The 25,237-nt window shown below is 35.0% G+C and overlaps 1 protein-coding gene across 7 annotated transcripts in view; it reads left to right on the top strand.

The window, feature by feature from the left end:
• Positions 1-2,272: 2,272 nt before the first annotated feature.
• The window catches only part of LOC137250907 (uncharacterized), a 341,188-nt gene continuing 318,223 nt past the window's right edge, over positions 2,273-25,237 (top strand). For 4 of the 7 annotated variants that reach the window (XR_010953113.1, XM_067784607.1, XM_067784610.1 and 1 more), the window contains exon 1: positions 2,273-2,874. The gene's annotated coding sequence lies outside the window, so the exon portion shown is untranslated. Of the gene's footprint in view, positions 2,875-17,833; positions 18,015-25,237 lie in introns of those variants that run through there. The other 3 variants (XM_067784606.1, XM_067784609.1, XM_067784608.1) reach the window with 3 other exon arrangements.

The following is a 25,237-nucleotide window of genomic DNA, read 5'->3' as shown; positions in this document are numbered from 1 at the left end:
GAATGAATTTCAAGTGGTACATCATAAGCGTATGCTGAATTATTATTACAGTTGCTGCCAAACTTTTGAGAGCTCCACTGTGGAATTTTTGTTTTTTTGTGGCTGAGCGTCCAGTTGGCGTATTGAGCGCAAAGAAGAGCTTAAGTTTGCAGTTTTTTAATTCTACACTCTCTCTAAGAGTCTGCTAATACCATTCTCAGATATCTCAATTATTGTACGCTCACTTTTCTGCTCTACATTTTCTCCAAAACAATGACGCCGTGAATTAGCTACCGGCGCGCCTCACTTGACTATTTGCGTCTCTGCCAATTTATTGTCTACTGTTGGATTTTGCCGAAGTAGTTTGTTGCAATTGGAGCCGCTACAGTTTCATATGCCAGCGGTTGCGTATTACGTCATTGACAATGCGCGCTTGTTAGATGCTCTCTTTTTTTGATTTGTTTTTATTTTTGTTAGACTCGTTGTGGCTTTATAGCTTCATGATTATTATTTTGCACAGTGGGGTTTATTGTGATAAATTTGATTTGGAGAACTGTGATAGCTTTCCACGCGAATAAGGAAACGTATTAATCTTCCTTAGGAAATTGAGATGAGTTTTCTTTGGGGTTGAGGATACATGGGACGTGAACTCTCGCCATAAATCTCCTGTCACAATTGATAGATTCCGAAACTAACCGCCAGTGCCATAGGATACTTTTACCCTATAATAGATCAGAGGATTCGAAAAGACGTTATTTGAAGTGGGATTTGCTTGAAATTGTGCACATTAATTGCGTTTTGACTACGTCCGTATTGTGGAGAATTTTATAGGGGGGATGAAACCGGGTCTGAAATATTCGGAATTATTTGAATTATGGCGCAATTTGCTTTAAAATTGGTTTTTTGCTTAGGATAATAATTAAAATACGGATTTTCCTAGAAACTGACTAGGGACCAATCTATTGCGCGATTTTCCTAACGTAGAGGAAGAAGAAGATGAAAAGAGGGAGGTAAAGGGAGAGGAATGGCATGTTGAAGTGGGATATTAAAAGGAAGAGAGATAGACCGCGGAAAAGTAGGACGGGAAATGGAAATATTACGAAAGGTAGATTTGATGATAGAGTGAGACAAAAAAAAAAAATAGAGAAAGTAAATAATATATAGAGGGGTCAAAGGAAAATACTGAAGAATTTAAACTTTTTCAAATTCTTTCCAGATAGGCAGATAAACCTAAGCTTAGACTGGATCCATAAAAATTTATAATTGCCCAGCTCCTCGATACAAAACACAGTTGACGAACTGGACAGGTTCCAATACATAAACGCAAAGGGCAGTGCGCAGCCACAATGTTCGAAAAAAAAAAAATAATAATGAAAGATGAGCTATAACTGAGAAGCTTTTCTAGGCAGAAATCACTGCCGAGGGGTGACTCCGCTTGGACAAACTTTTTTTAATTGAAAAAAACTTTTTTCAAAATTTTCGATGTTGCTTTGTCCCGGAGGTGAACCCAGGTCCTTTGTTTAGAAAGGCGGAGAAAGCTACCACCACACCACGGTGGCCGGTTTTTATCCGTGATTAACAGAATTTTTTTCTCTGGTTAAGCTGATTAATCAGTAAGTATGTATACTCCCCGAAGAAGATGGCAAAATGCATCGAAACGGGTAAGAATTAAAATTAAAAAATACGGGTTATTGTATTAATAAACCCGTACGAAAAAGCGTAATAAACAACAGTATATGTAATGTAATGTGTTAGTTGAAAGCATTAAAATGACAACCCACTGTACCATTTCGTGACAGTGCGTCCGCTCACTATTGTCGCAACTGTTAGCATTGCCTACCGATCAACTATCAGCGATCGATTGTTGGCTTTTTGTTGTTTTGCTCCAACCACACTTGTTTTTATTGCTAGTTCGAGTTTTTGTAGCACATTTTGATTGGTGTTACATATTTTTTGCAGAATAATATTGCTACATTGCACTTAAATATTGCCGTTGGCTGCTTTGCTGTTGTAAACCAGTTTTTCAATTGCAAACTGCTCAGCGACTTAAGAACTTGAGAGCAATCACCGAGCATACAAGAGAAATTACGCTCATTTAATGGCAGCGAATTAAGCTTGGCAAGCATGTAAGCAAAAGATATTGCCAACTTTGGCGTTTAGCCAGATGTTGCTCTCAGAGCAGCGCATTTTCATTCCAAAGCTCTTCAGTTTGCTGTTAGCTACGCAAATTTGGTATTTTCAAGTTAATATTGCACTCGTTGTAACTTATCAACGCCAGTAAATAATTGTCTGTCTGCACTAGCGCAATCTTCTACGGTTGCCAAGACTAAACTCAAATTAATACAAGGGTTGAGTTAATTGTGAAAAAGACAAGGAATGGACTGATTTGAAATGACGTCCGCAAGCTTTCAACAGTTTTTTGAAAAAAATTCGAAAAACAAAAAATTCGAAATATAAATTATGAAATTAAAAGGCTCTTAACTCTACTGCTTCTGTTAAAAATACCGCCGGCATGATTTCGAGTGCTAATTGAGTTAAATAGTGTGTGAAACGAAAACATAACGGTAACTTCAAAAGTGCATAAATTAAAAAAGTTTTACAAGTAACAAAATCCTACATACAGTAAGGCGTGAATTGAATTATATTTATTTTTTGTTATGCCTCTTAACTTGTGTATTAATGAACTCAAAAAGGGAGTTTATTTAAAATAATTTGAAAACAAATAAAAAGCTTGCACTGTGAGAAATTAATAAAATAAAAATAAATAAAAAAAAATTTTGAAAAATAATCAACTTCAACAGCAACGACAGAAGTATTTACTTTGCAATTAGTTACTTACTCCATTCAGCATTTTATTGTCTCTGCCAACTTTGTCGCTGTGTTCCGGTAATGAAAGTACGTATTTGCATAAATATTTACCATACTAATTGCTATTTGCTTGTAAGTACTTGCATTTTGCATTTGTGAGAAAAAACTTGTCTTTGTGGAGATAGAAAGTAAATAAAGTCAGTTCAGCTTTTGTATATAATATGATATTTTTACTACCAAATTCATGTTATATTTTTTTGCTCATAACAAGTTCGTGACTTAAGTCTTTTGTTCTGAGTATTAAAAAAGTTGGTGGGAAGTTTGCATTTGTATATTCACAATGTGCTTAGCGCAAATATGTTTTAATATAGGCTCCCATTTATAAAAAGGCGCGAAATGAAAGGACTGTCTGCTGCGGCTTGTACGTTTATTAACTCCCATTAGTGCGAAAAATTTAGCAAAAAAAAGTCGGATAATTTCATGTACAGATTTGTTTGAATAACAAATCTGAGGGTAGACACATTCTTTTTTCCCATATTGAAAATTTAGGAAAGCTCAAGAAATGTGATAAAAAATCAATTTATACTGGCAAAAGGATACAATTTGACAAAGTGATTGATCTACGAAACTTTGAAATCAATTTTATTAATTTTAGAAAATGTATGCCGTTAAATTTAAGTATTTATTTACTTATTTAACACATGAATTTCTAAAGTTTCATAAGTAATTCAAATCCATATAGAATCAATGTTTGCTACATATTTTTTTTTACTTTATATATCTTTCATGAAAACAAAACAGTATATTAAGTTGGGTCCGATTTTCGAAAATTGTAGGTCCTTCAAGAGGAAGGACTAGACCCTCAAATAAGTAAACCAGATTGTTCAGGATGATAAGCTGCTGTACTGCCCAGATACTAAAGACCCGAGCCCAGATAACGTACCCGGAGCGCCATTTGTATGTACCTTCTCCTGGAACCCATTGCTGCTGTTCATACCAACCATGCTGTTGAAAACATTTGGTGGAGTATTTACTTCATGAGATGGGTATTTGCACAGGTAGTGCGTGACTTAATTCTCCTCCTTGCCGCAGCTGCTGCAAATGCTATTAAACGGGATCCCTATTATCTCATCATGCAGACTATACTTCTCTTAACCCATCCAGCAGGTTCTCTGTTCTCCAACTCTCGTAAGTTGGCCAAGTTTGCCTGGTTATATTGCAAGTGTTCGAGAAGTTCCAGCTGAATACAGCTATCTGCTGGAATCTGCTATGTATGCCAATCTTGATTGATGTGAGTGGGTGATGTGTGCCGACCGCCTTTGGAGTGCCCAGCAATGTTTTTGGATTTGAAAGTTCGTCTGCCTTCTCATGACCCATTAAGCAGGTCGTCTGTTCTACACTCGTAAGTTTGCCAAGGTTGCTTGTTTATATAGTAGGTGTCCGAAGAGTACCAGCTGAAGATCGCTATCTCCTGGAATATGCTATATATGCCACTTTAGATTAATGTCCGCGGATGATGTATGTCCACTACTTACGGAGCACCCGGCAATGTTTTTAGATTTGAAAGTTCGTCTGCCTTCTCACTGGTTTCAATATTCCTGTGATCAGGAACCCACATAAGCATTATGAAGCGACCTCTTGCAGCTTAGACGAAGTGGTGTGGGAGTTAAAGACCATGAGTGGGAGTTAAAGACCATGAGCGCTGCTTGGCTATCTGAGTAAATGCATATCTCGCACCCTCTCACCAAGTCCGCCGATAGGAGCTTTTGGCCCATCTCTATACCTAGAAGTTTTGATGGGAAGATATCAGACGAGTCGCCTTTCCAGTCCTTTCTTTAAGGGAACTTCATTTTATGACCAAACCTTAGTTATGGCGTTCGATAATCAGATGATGGAGCCACACCGAGAAGCTTTCTGAGGATACTGTGGTTATATTGCATAGAGTTTCTGACTGACACGAAGTTTTACTGCCGAACAAGTTGCAATTTCGCGTATTTGAAGGTACATAAGTAGCTGCTTTTGGAGCACATTTCGTGCGTCAGTTATCCTATTGAACACGACCTTAGTGCATCTATTACCTCTCCGAAGGCTTTTCATTGTACTATACTAATCTTTTTAAAATTGTATTGTTTGTCCATGACAGGCCATTATACTATAGTTCCAAATGGTATGGGTATGACAATGGGCTTTATAGCCACTTCATGAGAGAAGACTATGTAAGGGGTTTCTTCCCTACTTTGGATATTAGATTTCCAGCTTAGCTTACTGGGTATCTAGACTCCCAGATACTTGACTCTCGTAGAGGGTGTAAGGCAGTACCATTTAGAGAGGGCGGTCGAAACTTTGGTATTTTGCTTTTGTTGAAAATAGTACCAGCCCAACTAGGATTTTCTTTAACGTTGGCTGTCCTGATATTAAGCCTTCTAAGCGCTCTCAAATATTACACTTAAAGTAAAGGAAAATCCTCTGTGTATGTGACTATCTTCTTTCCATTTCAGCTCTAGTAGGCCCACAGAAGCAAAGAGCTTAGAGTTCGTCTACTCACATGGCGGGTAGTAATAACTGAGCGCATGTTAGCTTGTATTACCCTATTTTGCAGAATTGATTACGTTATTTACAGATATGGTCTAAGGCGTTGGTAACTGCAGTGATTTTTATTATGTTAAAAATTCCCTCTTTTTCTAAAAAGTTGCCAGGGTATATTCTATGTTGTGAAGAGATCTCCCAATGGTATCTTTGAGATCTTACGAGGGCAGTTTATGTAGACATGCCCTCCATGTATGCATCACCTTCCTTATGTGAATGTCTAAGAGCTTTTCCAGAATTGATTTAGCCATGGCCTTGGGCAGCCGATTAGTTAAAGATCGAATCGGACCATTGTAGAATATAGCTCCCATACAACCGATTTTTCACACAAAATGGTTCTTGTATCAGTGAAAATTTAAGTGTTTATTAATAATAGTTTTTCCTTCAAGCTTAACATCGCCCTGCTTTGGCTTCCGATTCGAAAGTAGCTTATATGAAGCTGCGGCAATTTTTGAATAATATCATTCGTAAGTATTGGATAAAAAGCACCCTGCCTGAAAATGTGTTTCAAAGTTAATTTACTTTAACGGAAAATATTTTTACTATATATTGAAATGGGTGATATTTAATCAAATATTGCATTATTGAGCAAAATTTTCCGATACCTACTCACTTAATTGGCGCTTAACAGTTTAAACGATTATGACCGTCCAAAAAGGCGCGCCAGTTGATTCTCCACCGGGTAAACTTGCCACCAGTCACAGCAAATGAATTAAAGTCTCCTTACCTTCTGAGCCGGAGCATCATATTTCATTCGCATAACAAGGCATAGTCAGCGTAGCAGCTGCGTTGTCTGATATGGCAATAAAAAGGGAGATATATTGTTCTTATTTGTTTGATGAGATAAGATGTTTCCGAGTCGGCAGCAAAGATAGCGTAATCTTCCACCCATCTGATGAGCTGATCAGCTACTTAGTCAACTTGTTTTATTGCTGTTTCTAAGTTTTTCAAATGAATCCTCGTTCATGTTTAAAAGCTTTATTAAGTGATACGAAAACTGGAATGAAATTTTTAATTGAATTTTTTTGGAGAAACACGTCTAAAGGGCTGCCGCCGTGGTGTGATGGTAGCGTGCTCCGCCTATCACACCGAAGATCCTGGGTTCACGCCCCGTGCAAAGCAACATAAAATTTTAGAAATAAGGTTTTTCAATTAGAAGAAAATTTTTCTAAGCCGGGTCGCCCCTCGGCAGTGTTTGGCAAGCACTCCGAGTGTATATCTGCCATGAAAAGCTCTCAGTGAAAGCTCGTCTGCCTTGCAGATGCCGGTCGGAGTCGGCATAAAACTAGTAGGTTCCGTCCCGCCAATTTATAAGAAAACTTAAAAGGAGCACGATGCAAATTGGAAGAGAAGCTCGGCCTAAAAAGTCTTCGAAGGTTATCGCGCCTTACATTTATTTATTAACATTGAATTTTAGACAGTAAATTTAATTAAACAAAAAAAGGAAAAGCGAAAATTTATAACGAACCTTAAGTAAGCATTTGACAAACTTCAAATTAAAACATAAAGTTAGAAAAGGTGTCAAAAGTAACGAAATTTGGCGATTACACAAAACAACGCGGTCGTTAACTGACAACGACAACAATTGAAGGAGCAGCAGCAATCAAAGCAGCAGCGCAATTGGCGCATGCGCGCTAACTATTTCACAATTTAACGGTAAAGTGCGCATTATCGCAACAGTGCCGCAGACTTTATAAAAAAAAAACTAAAAAGTAGTATTAAGAAATATAAAACTTAAAGCAAAACAAAATCAAAAGATAGGCTTCCATAGCAAAATTAAAACTAATAAAAACTTTTCAAAATACTTGAAAAAATTCGTTCTACCAACTGCAATGCAAATCTGTGATTGTGGCGCGAAAATTCATTTAATATGGTACAAACTAAAACACAAATCAAATGGCGCTGCTCTATTTAAATGACAATGTACAGTGCGGTGCTAAGTTGAGTGGTGGCAAATACGTGAAAAACAAGTAACGGAATTTATAGTAAAAACAAAAATTGTAACAAAAACATTTAAAAAATATAACATTTTTACATAGCTACAACACCAACAATACACATCAATTCCTATATCGCACCTTTTACTTTTATTTTTTTTCTTACTTAGCAATTCGACTCACTTTTGGTACACTCTTTTACTTTTTTCGAGCATTTAATTTGTTTGTTTTGTTTTTTTGGGATTTTTAGTTTTTGGCAACAAATATTTTGTGGCAACACGCTGTGAACTTTCGTGCAATGTTTTTGCATGCAGCACGAATGGTCTGCAAGAAAAATAAAATACAAAAACTCTTTGCAATAATTTAAACTAAAATAAAAAGTAAAAGTCAAAAGTTTTGGACTGAAATGCTGTTGAAAAGTATAGCAAATATTAATACTATATAGTTAACAGGCAGCTAAAAAGCAGGTCTGACTTTGGTGGTGATTTTTTTTTCCAAAGCCATGTTTAAATACAGTTAGTTTAATGAGCTAAAGAGTGACTAAGCAAAGAAAACTCAGCACTTGAAAAAAATTTGATTTGTATAATAAAATTGATAAAAAAATAAAAACAAGTAAAGTGTCTAAGTTCGGGTGTAACCGAACATTATATACTCAGCGTGAGCTTCAATTGCACATTTCATTTCAGATAAATTACTTTTCAAGATAACACGTGGCACCGCCCGTTTCAAAAAAAAAAGTCTCCCCATTTCCTCTTACAATAAAACTTGATAAGTGAAATATCATTGATTCAAAACTATTTTTTGCTAAGTTATATTTTATTATTCCCTTTTAAATATCTTTTATATAAAAGTGGGCGTGGTCTTTAACCGATCCCCTCCATTTTTACTAGAAATAATTCCTATTATAGGGAAAATCTGTGTACCCAATTCTATTACGATCTGTAGAAAATTGCTTAGTCGTAAAAGGGGCGGTGCCACGCCCATTTTTTAAAATTTGAAGTTTTCCGATTTATTGTTATAAGCTTTTATTTAGTTTCACTTTTGTTGTCTGTAATGGAATCTTGCAAGTTAAATTTGATACACCTCCCGGTGTCCGATTGAGCTGAAATTTTGCACACATGTATAACTCCGATGACAATGCAATATTACTTTGTTAGAATCCGATAAATTAATCGATAACACAGTTATCGGTAAAGATTTGTATTTACTTTGGCATAACAGCCTAAGTCCCATACAAACCCGCCGGTACCTATCCGTGGATTGTGATATTTGGACGTGGTGAATCACGCGTGGTGAATCTCAACGCTTGCGAAAAGCGGAGACACAACCCTCTGTTGTATTTCTGTGTATAACCAACATAGCTGAATTTTTAAGGCTGTTTAACTCTGTAATCTTTCCTGTAATTTATTTTGCTTTTGGAAAAATTACGTATTTGAAAAAAACTGGCAGAAAAATATTGGCATAACAGCTTAAGTTAAATCAAGAATGGAAAAACTTGGAAAATTTGAGCAGATGTGGCAATTACGCGTGCCCGCTGAACGAAATATTGACAATCTATTGATAATCGCTAGGAAATTAGCGACATTCCATCAACTTAGCAGCACTTTAGCAATACTACTGTTGTTATTTGGCCGCTCAAACACACCCATATTAATTGTGCATTAAATTTAAAATATACAACTCAAAAGCTGAACTACCAGCGCTACCGCCATCAGCTCAGTGTCATCATTGCCAGTAGCGCCAATAACGCCAAACTCGTGCCTGACACACAAAAGTCGTTTCACTCAATAGCGCAAGTGAAATGTACTACGCACTCACTACTAAGTAACGTCAAATATTCGATTGGAGTCATTTCGTCAATGAGCTACCATTGAGTTGGCACCGCATTGGCGCTGGCGCCATGCAATTTACATCACTAAAATTGCACGAATGTCCAGGCTCATGACTGTTAATCCAGATGGTGAAAACGAAGACTCAAAGGAATGCAACCTTGCAAACAACAGCCGTCATTTTCAAAGTGTAAAAATTCTGTGATACAACGAACGCTAACGCCGTTAGGCTGTTATCGGTAAGTGTTGCATACTTTTCTGCGCACTTGATTTTGTTTTACAGATTTATGGCGATGGAATTTTAGCTAAGCGAAAGTAGAATTTTATTTTAAAACAGATTTAACCCACAGATGAGAGATCTGCAATAAGTAGTTGTAAACTGAACGCGGCATAGGCAAAGTTAAGTTATTTAACACTGTTTGACATAATTTTATATGTGCTCTCTGTCAAAAATGCTTCAACTAACTTAGTCACATTTTATTTCGATTATGAATATGCCCCAATATATTCGGATTATGATATAATAAAATTAAAGAAAAAAATAAAATTAAAGAAAAAAAACTTTTTTAAAAATAAGCTTTTATTATTGGCTAATAAAATTAACTAAAAAGTAAGTTGATGCATTAAAAGAAATGGATAGAATGAGAAACGTAACAAATAACTAAATAAAGATTACGTAACTAATTTAAACAATATTTTACCCTACTAAAAATTAAAAAAAAATCCTTTTTAAATTAAATTTAAAAAAAAGGCTTTTCTAAGAACAAGCTTCTATTACTTGTTAATAAAACGAACTAAAAAGTAAAAAATAAAATTAAAGAAAAAAAAACTTTTTTAAAAATAAGCTTTTATTATTGGTTAATAAAATTAACTAAAAAGTAAACAATAAATTGACTCTAAAGAAATATAACACTTTATAAGTTCATTGTAAGCTTTAACGATAATTAGGCTTTTTCGTCTGCGACAAAAGAATTCTATATTGTACATAATTATATATTTTTAACATTAAAACTTTACACCTAAATTATTAAACCTTACAGTTTATATCACAGTCCTAATTGTTCTAATAAAAGCGTGTTACATTGCGATAGCAAGAAAAGGAGATCCTAAATGTTCTTAATTATACCATCAAAATTCAACACGTTTTTTATTAGAACAATTAGAAATGTGATATAAACTGTAAGGTTTAATAATTTAGGTGTAAAGTTTTAATGTTAAAAATATATAATTATGTACAATATAGAATTCTTTTGTCGCAGACGAAAAAGCCTAATTATCGTTAAAGCTTACAATGAACTTATAAAGTGTTATATTTCTTTAGAGTCAATTTATTGTTTACTTTTTAGTTAATTTTATTAACCAATAATAAAAGCTTATTTTTAAAAAAGTTTTTTTTTCTTTAATTTTATTATAAATCCACTTGGGATATGAAATAACATTGATATAAAGCTCTTTTTTGCAAAGATATAGCTTAGTTGATTCGCCCGCGACCTTATTAAAACTCTTTTATATAAAAGTGGGTGTGGTCCTTAACCGATTTCGTTAATTTTTCTTCAAAGCATTCCTTATAGCAAAATGATTAATAATATTTGTAAAATTGATTTTATCGTAAGTGGGTGGTGCCATTTTTTATCAAGAGTCTCAATATCAGTCCACATGTAAAATTTCAACATTCTGGGTGTATTATCTATATCTATCTATCTATAAATCTTATAAAATAAAGTCGCTAAATGCCATGTATGCACATAACTTCACACAGAATACTCCGATTTTAAAACGGTTTTTTGCATTTGAAAGCTTAGTTACGTGAGATGGTACAGTTAATATAATTTGAAGGTATGTATTATAGGGGCGTGGAAAATTGCCAAAATGTAGTAAAAAATCATAAAATTTTTGTTTACACAGCTATAACTCATAATCGGATGGATAGATTTAAAAAATTCTACTTTTCAGTAAAACTTTGAAATATTTACCTTCGATCTGCATCAAAAAAAAAATATACTTGATTCCTTTCTTATTATCAGCCAAATTGTTTAAACCAAAGTAACATTTTTATCAAAAAATGCGTATGTGTGTTTGTTCGCTGTGAACTGTTCGCGCTAATTGCTTTTGAGTAGGCTTGATACGACACATACATACGTACATATATAGTATTCGCTGCGTTATTTAACTTCGGGCGTAGGTTTATAGGTATGTATGGATGTACAACACTACATAGTATAAAACAGTCGCTTTTTCTGTCCTTATGTCCCTTTGAATGCTTAAACCTTTAAAAATACGCAACGGATTTTGATGCGCTTTTTTTAATAGAATTAAGAGTGATTGAAGAGGATGTAACGGATAAACATATTTGGCTGAAAATTGGTGGAGGGGTAGCTTAGAACCAGGAGACAGACATAGGCTAATTTTTATCCCGTTCTGGATAGGCTCTTGAGATCAATCGAATGTAAGCTATTTATGAGTACTTTGATACGGGGTATTTTTCGTACCCGCGGGTAACTAGAGATATAAGCGAAAACGTGGACGCGGGTACCCCTAGAAAGTGTTTATACAATATGGATACCAAATGAAAGCTGTTGATGGGTACTTTAGTACAGGGTAGTTTTCATACCTATTTGTGAAGGGTCTCGTGATATAGGCCAAAACGTGTATCAGGTTAACACTAGGATGTGTTTTTACATTATGGGTATCAAATTGAATGTGTTGATGAGTGCTTTAGTACAGAGTAATTTTTATACCGCTGGGTGACTAAGGTCTCAAGATATGGGCAAAACTTGGACCCGGATACCCCTAGAATGTGTGTGTAATATGGATATCAAATGAAAGTTGTTGCTGAGAGCTTTAAAGTAATTTTCATTGTGATATTCGATTTAGTTGCATTAACCTGGCAAAACTGATAAATGTGCATGCGAAGCCGAAATAAAGACATGAATTAATAATACCCGCATAACTATTTACATACGTCCTACTCGATTTGCCTGGCAATAAGGGATGAAGAAGAATGGGAAAAACTTTAGAGAAGAGAAAAGAGGGAAGGAGAAGGAGACTGAGAAAAAGTGAGACGACAGTAGAGATAGATGAAGCTAAAAGACGGACGGAGGAGTGACTAAAAGGATTAAGAAAAGGTGAGGAGGGGGGGGGGCAGAGTTAGACGAAAAAAGCTTATTAAAATGTATGGAGATAGACCAAATTTAGGGCAGAACAACGTCTGACGGGTCTGCTAGTTTGTTATATATATAAAAAGTTATCATCCGATTTCGCTCATTTTCAATACCAATATATTCTGGGTCCAGGTAAACTCGTGTATTAAATTTGCGAAGATATCTCAATATTTACTCAAGTTTTCATGTTAACGGACAGATGGACGGACGAACGGACATGGCTCAATCAAATTTTTTTCGACACTGCTGATTTTGATATATGGAAGTCTATATCTATCTCGATTCCTTTATACCTGTACAACCAAGCGTTATCCAATCAAACTTAATATACTCTGTGTGCAAAGCACGCTGAGTATAATAAAAAACAAAAAAAAGAATTTTAAAACATGAAAACGATCAAAACCAAAGACCTGGAGCACAAAAATAAATTAGAAAATTTTTTAGCGTAAAGAAAGTGAAAATCAAAAATTGTTTAACAGAAAAATATAAACCATGGTGGAATCACCAGGTGAAGTAAAAAAACAAAAACAAAAGATGTACACTAACTGAAACGTTGGGATGTATTTCCGACGGTCAGAAGAGCGTAACATTTTTACCCGCTTTGAAAAAAAATAGGAGTAGAAAAATAAATATCTTGCTACGAAAGCTATTACAGAAACTGCTTCTTTCAGCATATCAGTGCCACCTAACGCCAATGCAAAATTAAATACAAAGGACCAGTGCGAGTTTACATTACTTAACATTACTTTTTTAATTTTTCCTACAAATTGGCGGGACAGGACCTACTTGTTTTATGCCGACTCTGAACGGCATCTGCGAGGCAGATGAGTTTTCACTGAGAGCTTTTCATGGCAAAAATACACTCGGAGTGCTTGCCAAACACTGCCGAGGGGCGACTCCGCTTAGAAAAATTTTCTTCTAATTGAAAAACGTTATTTCTAAAATTTTGATGTTACTTTGCCCGGGGTGTGAACCCAGGGTATTCGGTGTGGTAGGTGGAGCACGCTACCATCACACCACGGTGGCCACCAACATTACATTTAGAATCGACATTACTTTCAGAATCAAAAAAAAAATAAAAAACTCAAGTTTGGCCACTTAAATTGTGATGAGCAGTAAAATTCGATGGAAGCGGCCAAAGTAAACTGACCTGAACTTCAACTGCAGTTGAAACTTGCATTGAAAAACCGTATATAAAGGAATCATATGTTATTCAGATATAGTATGTATGTATGTACGTCAGTTATTTGGTTAAGCTTTTCTGCCTTTTGCGGAACTTAAATGGGTTTCAGGTTCGATGAAACGTTTTACAGTTACACTTGAAAGTGATCGTGATACTCTTAAATGTCTTTCCATCCCTTAAGATTCATTAACATCTTCATCTGATTTGTTGGTTTGTCGTTTAGGGTCGGGAGTAAGACATATGCTCTTCTAATATGTAATAACAAACTTAATCCGAAGTTCCCCCCAAAAACTCTTGAAAGTTGAATTCTTGATGTACTACTAATGTTACCAAATTATTATTTACCATAATATGTCAGGGGATAGACTAGCTCAGTGGCAGTCGGCCTAAACCAAAAGATGCTGCTCCGAAGCGAGCTGGATTCATATATTCTAAATTACAATCCTTAAGCGTAACATTCCTCTCATATTAGTGGTCTGATTTTCAGGGCAAAATAACAACAGTGAGTTACACTTTTTTGAGGTGTTCTTGTGGATATGAGAAAAACATTCTTTGAAAGTCTTCAGTAGCACTGTACAGGGAAAGATCATTGGTTAAATATGGCGTGAATGAAAATAGTTTGTTTCAACAAAGACTAGTTTCAATTTTTTTGGGAACAAATTAAACATATATAATGAGAACATCAAAAAATGGAAGTATTAGTTTAGCACGGCCTTACTTATGGAAGCCAACACCACAGATATCCAAATGATGAATCTCTGTAACTAAATCCAGTAAAGGTCCATCGATATTCACGTAATAGTTTATGTGAAAAAAGTACTAAAAGTGGCATAATGAAAAATGCAAAAGGCAACACTTTTTCGAGGACAATTTTGGTGAAAAATTTTCAGATAGCCGAATGACAGAACAAAGAAGAATTTAGAGCAAGACAGTTGACGGCTTACTTCACCTCCTTATTCCACCATGATGTAAACTAAAGAACTTTTAAAAATTGCACATATTGTTTTCGAGATGTCTATAAGTACAAAGGCAAGTCAACTTCGGAGTTTGAAGACCCGCATTATAGCCATTAATCCGGGTCGATTTGTATGGAAGAAAGTTAACCGAAACCGCGCCATCGATATTTCGATCGGATTTGGGCTCAAGAAAACAACGTTCCACTACGCATACTAAAAAAAATAATTTTAAAAATTTTATCGCCAACGTTTTAGCGGACATTTTTGGGTCGGACAGGGTGAACATATATGAACATTTTTTTAGTAGGTCATGAAAAAAACTTAAAAATAAAAGTCGAAAAAGAAGTCAAAAAAATTAAATTTCGCAGGCTCGAAAATTATTTTTGGGGTATGCGTAGTGAAACTTTTTTCCTGAGCCCAAATCCTATCGAAAACCTGATGGCGTGATATCGGTTAACTTTCGTCCATACAAATCGACCCACCCTAATATATATACAGAATTAACCCAGTTGAAATAAATTGTATGCATAAATGAGGTATGAATTCTTAATGCATGAAAAAGTATGTGAGATTCATATTTTTTGAATTGAAAACATATTTATTCATACAAAAATATGCGTGCTATATTAGTGAAAAAGAACGAATATCTAATTAGTACCAAAGCAAAAAAAGTTATATGCATGCATGAAATGTGCATGTTATATCAAAGATCGTATGCTTTTTAAAATAAACTTTCCTGAATATTGTTTGCACGAATATAATTTAGGATTATTTGAGTTTTACTTATTGTCATCTACCATTTTTTCGTATTAAGAAATGTATGTACTTGAAACAATTCTTTTATCGAAAAGAACTCCAGAATATGAATGGCTGATAAGAAATTGGGCAGCTTGGAGCAATAAACTTGAAATATATCGAGGACTAATTACGACCACCGACCGTTTGGCTTCAGAATTTAGCGTCAGTGAACTGTTATGAAGAATATATTCAGCATAGTGGGGTTCAACCAAACCGGTAAGAATTGTTCGTGAACTAATGGTCCCTATAATCCAAATAGATGGCTTCAAGTTGCGCCATCTCCCGTATTATCAATGTAATTGTTATTGTAATTACATATGTATAATAAATTCCTATGTGTTAATGCAGGGATAATACTTTCGCATATAAAACATACGTTTGGATGTATACATGTTTTTCTAGTGCTTTTGTATGCATTCGGCATTAATACAACCATATGCATACACAAGTAGTAGAAAGAGAGTAATAGAGTATACATGCTCCCTGAGAAACTATAGGTGCTAAAAAGAAATAAACGAGCATTTATACTGTGACGCATATATTTGTAACTAGGAAAGAATATTTAAAAAAAAAATTCTATGAATTTTGTAACTGTAACCACGCAAACCAATTTCGAAAACATTTTCGAGAAAAATGAAATTTCGATCTTTTTTTTTACGGTTCTCGATTTTTTCGAGTAGACAGTCTTGCAGCCCAATAAGTTTTAGCCTGACAAAGTAAAGTTATGGGTCTCTCGAAATGCCCATTGTTTATTTCGAAGGGTCTTTCAGATTTTCTTTCAAATAAAAAGAAAGTGTTCACGCGTAGGAAATTCTAAAACACCCTTCGAATTATTTAAAAAATAAAAATTTTAAGGCACCTGTAACGTTTACTTTGAGAGATCAAAACTGATTGGGCAACAAGTCTGAATATTCAATAACATTCAGTGGACGCCAAATAAAAAGTTCGAAGTTTTCGTAAAATTTTCTCGAATTTTACTTTTAAGTTTTTTTCGAAAACGTCTTTGAGATTTGTTTGCACAGCCTTAGTTTCGAAATTCATACACGTTTTGTTTTTTTGTAAAATATTGAAAAAAGAGAGTTTGATACAATTTTCCAATGAATTCAATTTTCACAATCAAAACAAGGGCTTAAGCGGCCCAAAGTTTTAGAACTAAACTTGAAGCTGTTTAAAACCGTTAATTTCTTCCAAATCGAATTTGCAATTGCTTGATGAAATGTCTTTTCTAGGCGATATTGTTAGCGTTACCATTTCAATATTCAAACCGAAATCGTTACTGCAACCTTCTTAAACTCTTTAATTTTATAAAACTGAAACCGTTGCCTTTATTGGTTTTATTTTACATAGCCGAAAACGATGACTAAACTGAAACCGGTTTAAACGTTACAATTTTTAAAAACTGGAACCAAATCTTCCTGTAATCGTTAACCATTCTGTTAGGTTGGGTGGCCGATATCCATTTAAAGAACAGCTCAATTGAACATTTTTTGGTTAGTGGTATTACCAGTGTCGAACGGCAATCCATTGGAGAGTCCCGACTGCGGCATTTAGGCCTTGTCCCCGAAAGAGCTGAACTTGACTGGATGATTCCCCTTCGTCGTTCTCTATACAGTGCACCACAGGCCACTTGCAGTTAACAGCTGACCACAAAAGCTAAATACCTGTCAAGATGTAGTATAAGCCCTTGCTGATACAAAGGGTCTAATGGTATCTGTGTTTAGTCTGCAAGTGCCGGAACCAGCCAAGACAGCAGCATGACAGTTGGCTAAGATATCCATTTTATCAAAAAGCAGGTTGCGATTTCCACCAGAAAATCGATGAAGTGATCATGCAGCATAAAATTCAGGGTAACATCGAGCTCCTGGTGTGTAAAGCTCTGTTTGAACGCTAGCTATCTCAGATAGGTTAAATTTTGTGGAAAAGTAGCTGTTCCACTGATGACTAAGGTCAATATATGCTCAAAGAGTCTTGGGACCAACTGAACGATTAAACGGTCCGAATGATGATATAACTCGGGGTAGTCCTGCGACAATATAGCTCGAGGTTTTGAATGCTACGTGAATTAACGCCAAAATTGACTTCACTGCAGCCGCAAGCAAATCTTGAGGTCTATGGGCCTAAAAACTCTTTCAATAAATGTACCGAACTTGGTCTATCAGTTTGCAAAATATTAATAGATGTTGGTAAATTTTTCACTGAGTCAGACTCTGAAAATTTTGTTTAGGATAATTTAGCTCAGGTAGTTTATGGTATGTCCGGCTGAGGTTTTCGCAACTCTTAAGGCCAGGGAATATGTTGCGGTGAAAAATAACGAAGAAATTAATGATATACAAACCTAACGGCTTGCAATCAAACTCAAAACAGAAAACTTTTCGCTTAGTATAAAAAAATAATAAATAGAAAAAAAATGCAAAAAGCTTCAACTCACGTGCTAAAACGCTTAACGTAAGCTCGATTTTTGTTTTTGTTATTATAAACTCTTCTCGTTTTCAAAAAAATACAACTTTAGTATATATATATGTATGTAGCTGATCACGCGCACGTGCCTTCTTCACTCAATGACTGTCGGTTCGGTTTTTCGTTTTATTCGTTTTTGTACTTTATCTTCAACTTTATCGTTGTTGTTGTTACTGATGTTGTGCGCTGCGCAGCACCTGCATGCTATATTTAACCAATTGATTTTTTGGCAGTTACAACTATAAAACCAAAAAACAAACATCGAAAACCATCAGAAACTACAGTTTAAGCAATGAGCATCATTGAATAGCAGAGTTCAGGTGAGTTCAAGTTTGTTGCTTAAGTCTTTCGTTAAAATTTATACGACATATAAGTGAAACAGGGCAAATGAAGTGGATATTTGGTTTTACGGCTGTTTTGCTATCGATAGCAATTTGTCAAGTCTGTGTAAGATCGACAATTAAATTGTTTCTTTGTTACAGTAAGTGGTAAGCTCAATTTTGGTGTAAGGGTTTTGGTTGAATCTTACTGAATGGTATCGGCACGTTCCCCTTAAAGTGGAGGATTGTGATATTAAAAGTAGTACTTATTGAATATATATTGATAAGTTGACTTATTTCCTGCCAAATTTCCAATCCAAGTAATGTGCGCTCCACTTTTCTATTATTAGTGCTCATAAATATTTTTACAATTTATGTGTCAAAAAGGTCAAATCAAAATTCAGCAAGAATATGTCCTTGTATAAGGGCACATTTTTCGCTCATTTTTGTCGATTTATATAAAGGAAGTGCTTAAAAATTTGTTTTTCTTTTTAATCTTTGTTCAATACAGTGGGAGGTGATTAAAAACATGCGTACCATGAAACTTTCGTAAAGACCAGGCTTAACCAGCAACCTTTTTTAACACAAAAATATAAACACAATGCTGCCTAAATACTTTTCTTGGTAAAATCTCTGTTTAAGTGACTTAAACTATGAACCTTTTTCGTTCGTTTGTTTCATTAGCCATTGAGTGTGCTTGTAATTCTCAACTAGTTAGTGAAATATTCTAAAGACATAGTTTAAGTTTTTTATCCCAAAGCGGGGGTTTTCAAAGCAAAACAAGGTGGCTCAACCCGCAGCCAATACCTTGGAGCCCCCCAGTGCTCGCCCCCAATGAATAAATACAAGGTGTAACAGGTGCATAGCAACCTCCCTCTCTAAAATAACACACAGTCCACTTAAATAATATAATAGCAAAAAAACTATTCGCCCGCCGAATCACCAAAGCTTAGACAATCTCTTTTTTTATGTACTAGTTACATAGAGAAATTTCAGTATTTAATCAGCGAGACATGCTCAAATTGCTTTATACAATTGTTTTTGTTATTGTGCGATGGTTACTAAGAGATGTTTTTTCATTTCACTTTTCCATCAGCTACCTTCTCGGGAGCTAAGTATTGAACTCGAAATCTCCAACATTCATACTTTATACTAGTGTAAAGGCAGATGCTTTATCCACTCAGCCATATGAATGTCCCGCTGCTCACTTTGCAATTGGTCTATAAGTGTTGACTTTTTGTTGCTATTCCTTTATTCACCATTTAGGTACATACTAATTCTATATGCATTTTAATCCTAATTGTGGGGAATAATTATAGGCACGCTCCACACAATTATGATTAAAAAGCATATAGAGTTAGTATGTACCTAAAAGTTGAATAAAGAAATAGCAACAAAAAGGCAACACTTATAGACCAATTGCAAAGCGAGCAGCGGGCATTCATATGGCTCAGTGGTATAAAGTATGAATGTTGGAGATTTCGAGTTCAATACTGAGCTACCGAGAAGCTAGCTTATGAAGAAGTGAAATTCAGAAACATGTCTTATTAATCATCGCCGTTTGCAAACTTTGTAATTTTTCTCTAATAACAATAATAAAAAAATTTCTATTTTAGAATCTAAAAAATTATTGCAAGCTTCAAAACTAAGCCTTTTGCTTTAACCATTAGTTGAAAATAATGTGGTAAATGAAGAGGCTTTGAATTAATTCAACAATGATTTAAAGAGCATTTCTAATAGTAATATTAACATGGCGCTTTTAGCTCCAAGGTGGAGCTTCTTTTCCATATTGTGATGTTCAACTAATAATTTATGCCGAATTCGAGCACACTGTAGTAGTAGTGTAGCAGTATGACCGCCAAAGAGTCCTTCATGTATGGGAAAAACTTGCGTTAAATGTGTTCATATACAAATCGTATGACGATTGCAAGTGGGAGAATTGAAAAATTGTTAAAGTTAATTTTTTGTATTCTAAAATGTCTTAAATAATTAGCAGCGAAAGTCTTCATTCTAACAAAAAACTTTGTTACTATAAAATATTATTATATAATTATAGTTCAAACATTTATTCTCACATCACTTACATTATTTAAATAAAAGTATTCTTTGTCTTTAGTAACTGAAACCAGATTCACTTCAATGCAAACCCAAAAATAAACCATCATTATTTGCATGAAATTGTAATTAAGTCTAGAGCAGCGCATTATATTTACATACACACACATATATATACATGAATTTATCAGTGCAAGGTTAAAATATTAAATTATAAATATACAAATGGAAAAAGGCACAAAAGCGAACCGACTCCATTGAGCGCTAACTCTAACTTTCAGCATATCAGCCAAGTCAATAAGTCAAATTGTAAACAATGCTAGAAAAAAACTTAAAAATTTTATTAAAAAATCAAAATCTCTGCTATCGAATTGCATACTCATGCACGAATTTGCTGTCTATTGATTGTTTGCTATAAATAATCGGGTGTAGGGCGGTTCTCTGCTCCAAATAGTTTTGTTTATCTAATTCGACTTTGTGGCTTTGAGCTTTCGATGTGGAGTAAATGCATAAGCGTTTGCTTTTTTTGTTGATATTTTAATTAATATTTCCATGTGCAAAAAAATGCGTATTTATTTGCAAAACATTCTCTATTTTAGCAAATTTTGCAACAATAATAAACGTATATTTATACATAAGTATTGACATACATATGGTTTTATACCGAGTTGTACTTGTACACATGGTGTTATAACTTTGATTGGATAACCGTTGGTTGTACAAGTATAAAGGAATCGAGATAGATGTAGACTTCCTTATATCAAAATCATCAGTATCGAAAAAAAATTTGATTGAGCCATGTCCGTTCATCCGTCCGTCTATCCGTTAACGCGATAACTTGACTAAATATTGAGATATCTTCACCAAATTGGTACACGAGCTTACCTGGACCCAGAATAGATTGATATTGAAAATAAGCCAAATCGGATGATAACCACGCTTTTTATATATATAACATTTTGGAAAACACAAAAAACCTGATTATTTAGTAAATAACATACCTGGAATGTTGGAATTTGTCGTGTGGACTGATATTGTTTAAAATGGGCGTGTCACCGCCCACTTGTCATAAAATCAATTTTACAAATATTATTAATCATAAATCAAAAATCGTTAAACCTATCGTAACAAAATTCGGCAGAGAGGTTGCCTTTGCTATAAGGAATGCTTTGAAGAAAAATTAACGGAATCGGTTAAGGACCACGCCTCCTTTTATATAAAAGATTTTTAAAAGGGTCGCGGACGAATAAACTAAGCTATAACTTTGCAAAAAAGAGCTTTATATCAATGCAATTTTATTTCCCTAGTGGATTTATAACAATAAATGGGAAAAACTCCAATCTTTAAAAAATGGGCGTGGCTCCGCCCCTTTAATGACTAAACAATTTTCTATATTTCGGGAGCCATGACTCGAAGAAAAATTAGTTCAGAATAGAACCATAAGTATGTATATGTATTATTGCACAGCCTTGTAACACTATTAGGCACACAAAACAAAGAACAACAGCATTTCAAGTATGCAGCTGGGTACGTAATATTCAGTTTCACCCGAACTTAGATTTCCTTACTTGTTATAATATTAAAAGGTGCAATAACCAATCAATTAATATTTGCGTTAATGTTGATTTTTGAACAAATTTGTTCACTCGTACTTACAATCAAGGTCCAATTGGCGATAGCTTTATTTGTAATTAAACGAATCACTATATATGTATGTTGGTAAGCGCGTTCTGCCCTATTGTGCAGCTAAAGTCATATTTGTCCCTGTAGGGTATACAGGGCCTTTTAAAATTAAAATTTTACTAATATTTTCTCTATCGTTTACTTAAACTGTGAAATAACTTTCAAATTACTTTAATTGCATACAAAAATCACTTTCGTATTATGCTGCTTTAAAAAACGCTTTGGCAACGTTCTTTTGCTGAAGAAAAGTCGACGCAGAAAGCGATCTGATAAAAAGCGGGTATTTGCTCATACTCGAGGTTTTTGTGTTTGCTACATAAAAGAAGTTGACTCAGAAACTGGAGTCTGAGAAAATGCTTGATTTTTATGCTTAAGGCCCATTGTACACACGGTAAACTAATGTGCCACATTTTGGAATAACGTAGCATACATTTAGGAGCTAAGTAAAACAAATTGTTTCCGGTGTCGCTTGTCGTTGGTATCTGAGCACCTTTTAAAATGTATAATATTCCACTAAAACGACTAAAAGATAGCTACGTCAAGGACCGTACATAATTTCGAGGCCGACTGACAGTTTTAACAGAGTTGTAGTGAAGAGACGCTGGTTTTAGACGCGATGGATCTATAAAGTCATTGAAAAGATGATTGGTGGAAACAAAAAACATAAAAGAAATACGCTACGTATGTCGGGGTGAATTCTGGATATGTAAGAGTTTAACCTATACCAGTATTCAGATCGAAGTTGGGCCAAGGTGACGCGTGAGTTCTTGGGAGTGAACTTTACTCTTATGTAAGAAATGGGTAGTGAACTTTAAGAAGAGGGCATAGTGGGCATAAGTCGACATAAGAATCTATCGACCGTACATCGGCTACCGGCTGAGACTCTTTTCATTCTATTTTACATTAATCCGAAGAGTTCTTGGATGCTGAAGTTCTTCATAGTATTAGCGGACATGTCGCCTTATTTGCCTGAGAGGCGATGATGCATAAATCATTTGCCTGTTTTGAGGACCAGGTTTCTGGGAGTTTACCAGTTTTGACTCATTTTCTAACTTTTATAGGCAATTTATTGAAATTTTGGACAAAGTTGGAGAAAAACAAAAAAAAAAAAAACCAAGTGGTATAAAAAGGAATCGACGAAGGTAAGAGAGAAAGAACAGCAATTTATAGAAGAAAAAAAAACAAATAAAGATAAAAATCCAATTTTATTAAAACAAAACCAAATTATATTCAGCTGTTGCAGTGAGATATATAAAGCACGCAATAGATTGGCTTCCGCTGTACGTAAATGTATTTAAATATGTAGCATACTTTTAGGAGCACCTTATGTTGCAATTCTTCCGCTATCACTTAAGTATAATTTCTGAGCTCCTATTAAGGCTTGCAGTGTTCAAACACGAATGAACGACGTAGACTCAACAGAAAGTCCCGTACTTTTTTTGATACAAATTACGCATAGCCAATTTAATTATACTACATACTACATAAAGACTGCCGAGTGGAATATGACCCTATTTCCGATGTCGTTCCGAAAGCAACCTACGTCAGAAAACTTGTAAGCAGCACCCTATTTCAGAACTGGCTTCAAAACGCCCTACGTGAGCATAAATCTATAAATTTTGACATAAGGAGAGGCATTTATACAACAAATTCCGATATAGGGCTTTTTTGAAAAGCATTACAAGTTCCATGCAGTGGAGATAGGGTGATATTACACGCAGTCTCCTATAAGGTCTGAATAATTTGAAAACTAAAAAAGGAAGTTATGTCCTCTTATTTTAGTTTTAGTCAGAATATATTTTGTTAGGCGGGGTATTTGATTAGCAACCGCTTTTTTCCTTCTCCCGGCCGACGCCTTTATCCGATAAAGTTTCCCGTTTTTTCTCGGCACTTATACAAAGGCTAACTACAATTTCTGTAGGTGCCAACACGACCGATCTTCTTAGCTTACGCCTTAAGATGTTATTAAAATTAGTTTATCTATATTTTTGGCACAACAACATAGCACTTTGGTTAAAGCATAACTTATTAGTCCAGAAAACTATTAGAAACTGCTTATAAACTTAGTGTGTAAAGTTTAGCAAACAACTTTCCTCTACGCAACAGACATAAGAAGCTTCGCTGCTTTACCTCAGTCAAAGTTAAAAAAGTACAAATTGAAAATTATTTCTATTACCAAATTGCGTAGCGCGTGTACACATGTGAACTTTTGGCATTACTATGGGAAAAGTTAAAGCGTCCAATAATGCCCCATATTCAAGGATACCCCGATCTACTATACCTTCTACCATCAGCATGCACAATGCATAGAAAGCGAGTATTTGCTTAGACTCGGGTTTTCAAGAAAAATATGGCTTGCTGGTTTTTGTTGCTACGCAACTCGAGTCTTAGAAAAGGCTTGAGTTTTATGCGTAAAGCCCATTGTACGCACGGTTAAATGAAATACCACATTTTTGAATAACGTAGCATAAATTTAGGAGCGAAATATAACAAATTGTTTCCGGTGTCGCTTATCGTGGGTATCTGAGTACCTGTTAAAATGGTATTTCACCAAGAGGGGCGTGCGTAATTCATTGATGATGACCGTGGTTTATATTTTGGCTGATCTTAAAAACTTATAAAATAACAAAAACGCAGAATACAAAGTGACAAGCCATAAATCGTTTTTCTCTTTAAGAATATGGAATACTCCAGAGCGCTTCACACTTAGTTATTATGATTTGCACTAGCATTCAGATCACCCCATTTACCAGATCCTCACTTCTTCTTATGGAAGTGCCTGAACTACGCCAAACTCCATACATATTTTTGAGCGAACCATCTCATTCGGTGCCGAATTTGATTAATTCTCTTTTCCTTCGTAATTAGTCTTATCTAATAGGTCTGGTAAGACAAGAATAATCATCCCTATCCGCTAAAGAAGGTCCAAGAAAACTGGAAGATTCAACAGAGTTGGAGCGTAGAGGCATTGGTGTTGGAGGCGATGGTTCTGTAATACGATTGCAATATGGTTGGTGGAGACACTACACATAAATGAAATACGTAACTTATATCGCGATTGATAACTATACCAATATCCAGATCGAAGTTGGGCCAGAGTGACGCGCGAGTTCTTGGGAGGTATACTTTCCTTTTATGTTAGACTTGGATAGTCAGCTTTAAAAAGAGGGCTTACCAGATATAACTCGACACATGAACTTACCGATCGTGTATTCATAAAGCTTGGCGCCTTTTCATTCTCTTTTAGATTAATCGGATGATATTTTGGATGCAGGACTTCTTCATAGTGTTTACGGACAAGTCCTCTTATTTACCTAAGAGGCAAGGCTGCATCATTTAGTTGCCAGTTTTCTGGGAACTTTAAAGATTTATTTGGTCATATTATGATATTTTCTAATTTTTATTGGCAATTAACGAAAGCCAGTAGAACGTTTGAGGCAAACACAAAAAGCAAATGCCATAATATAAAAAAGAATCTTAAAAGG

This window comes from Eurosta solidaginis, chromosome 4, assembly GCF_040869045.1.
Source record: "Eurosta solidaginis isolate ZX-2024a chromosome 4, ASM4086904v1, whole genome shotgun sequence".
Classification (NCBI taxonomy): domain Eukaryota; kingdom Metazoa; phylum Arthropoda; class Insecta; order Diptera; family Tephritidae; genus Eurosta; species Eurosta solidaginis.
This window is presented reverse-complemented; position numbering and strand designations above follow the sequence as displayed.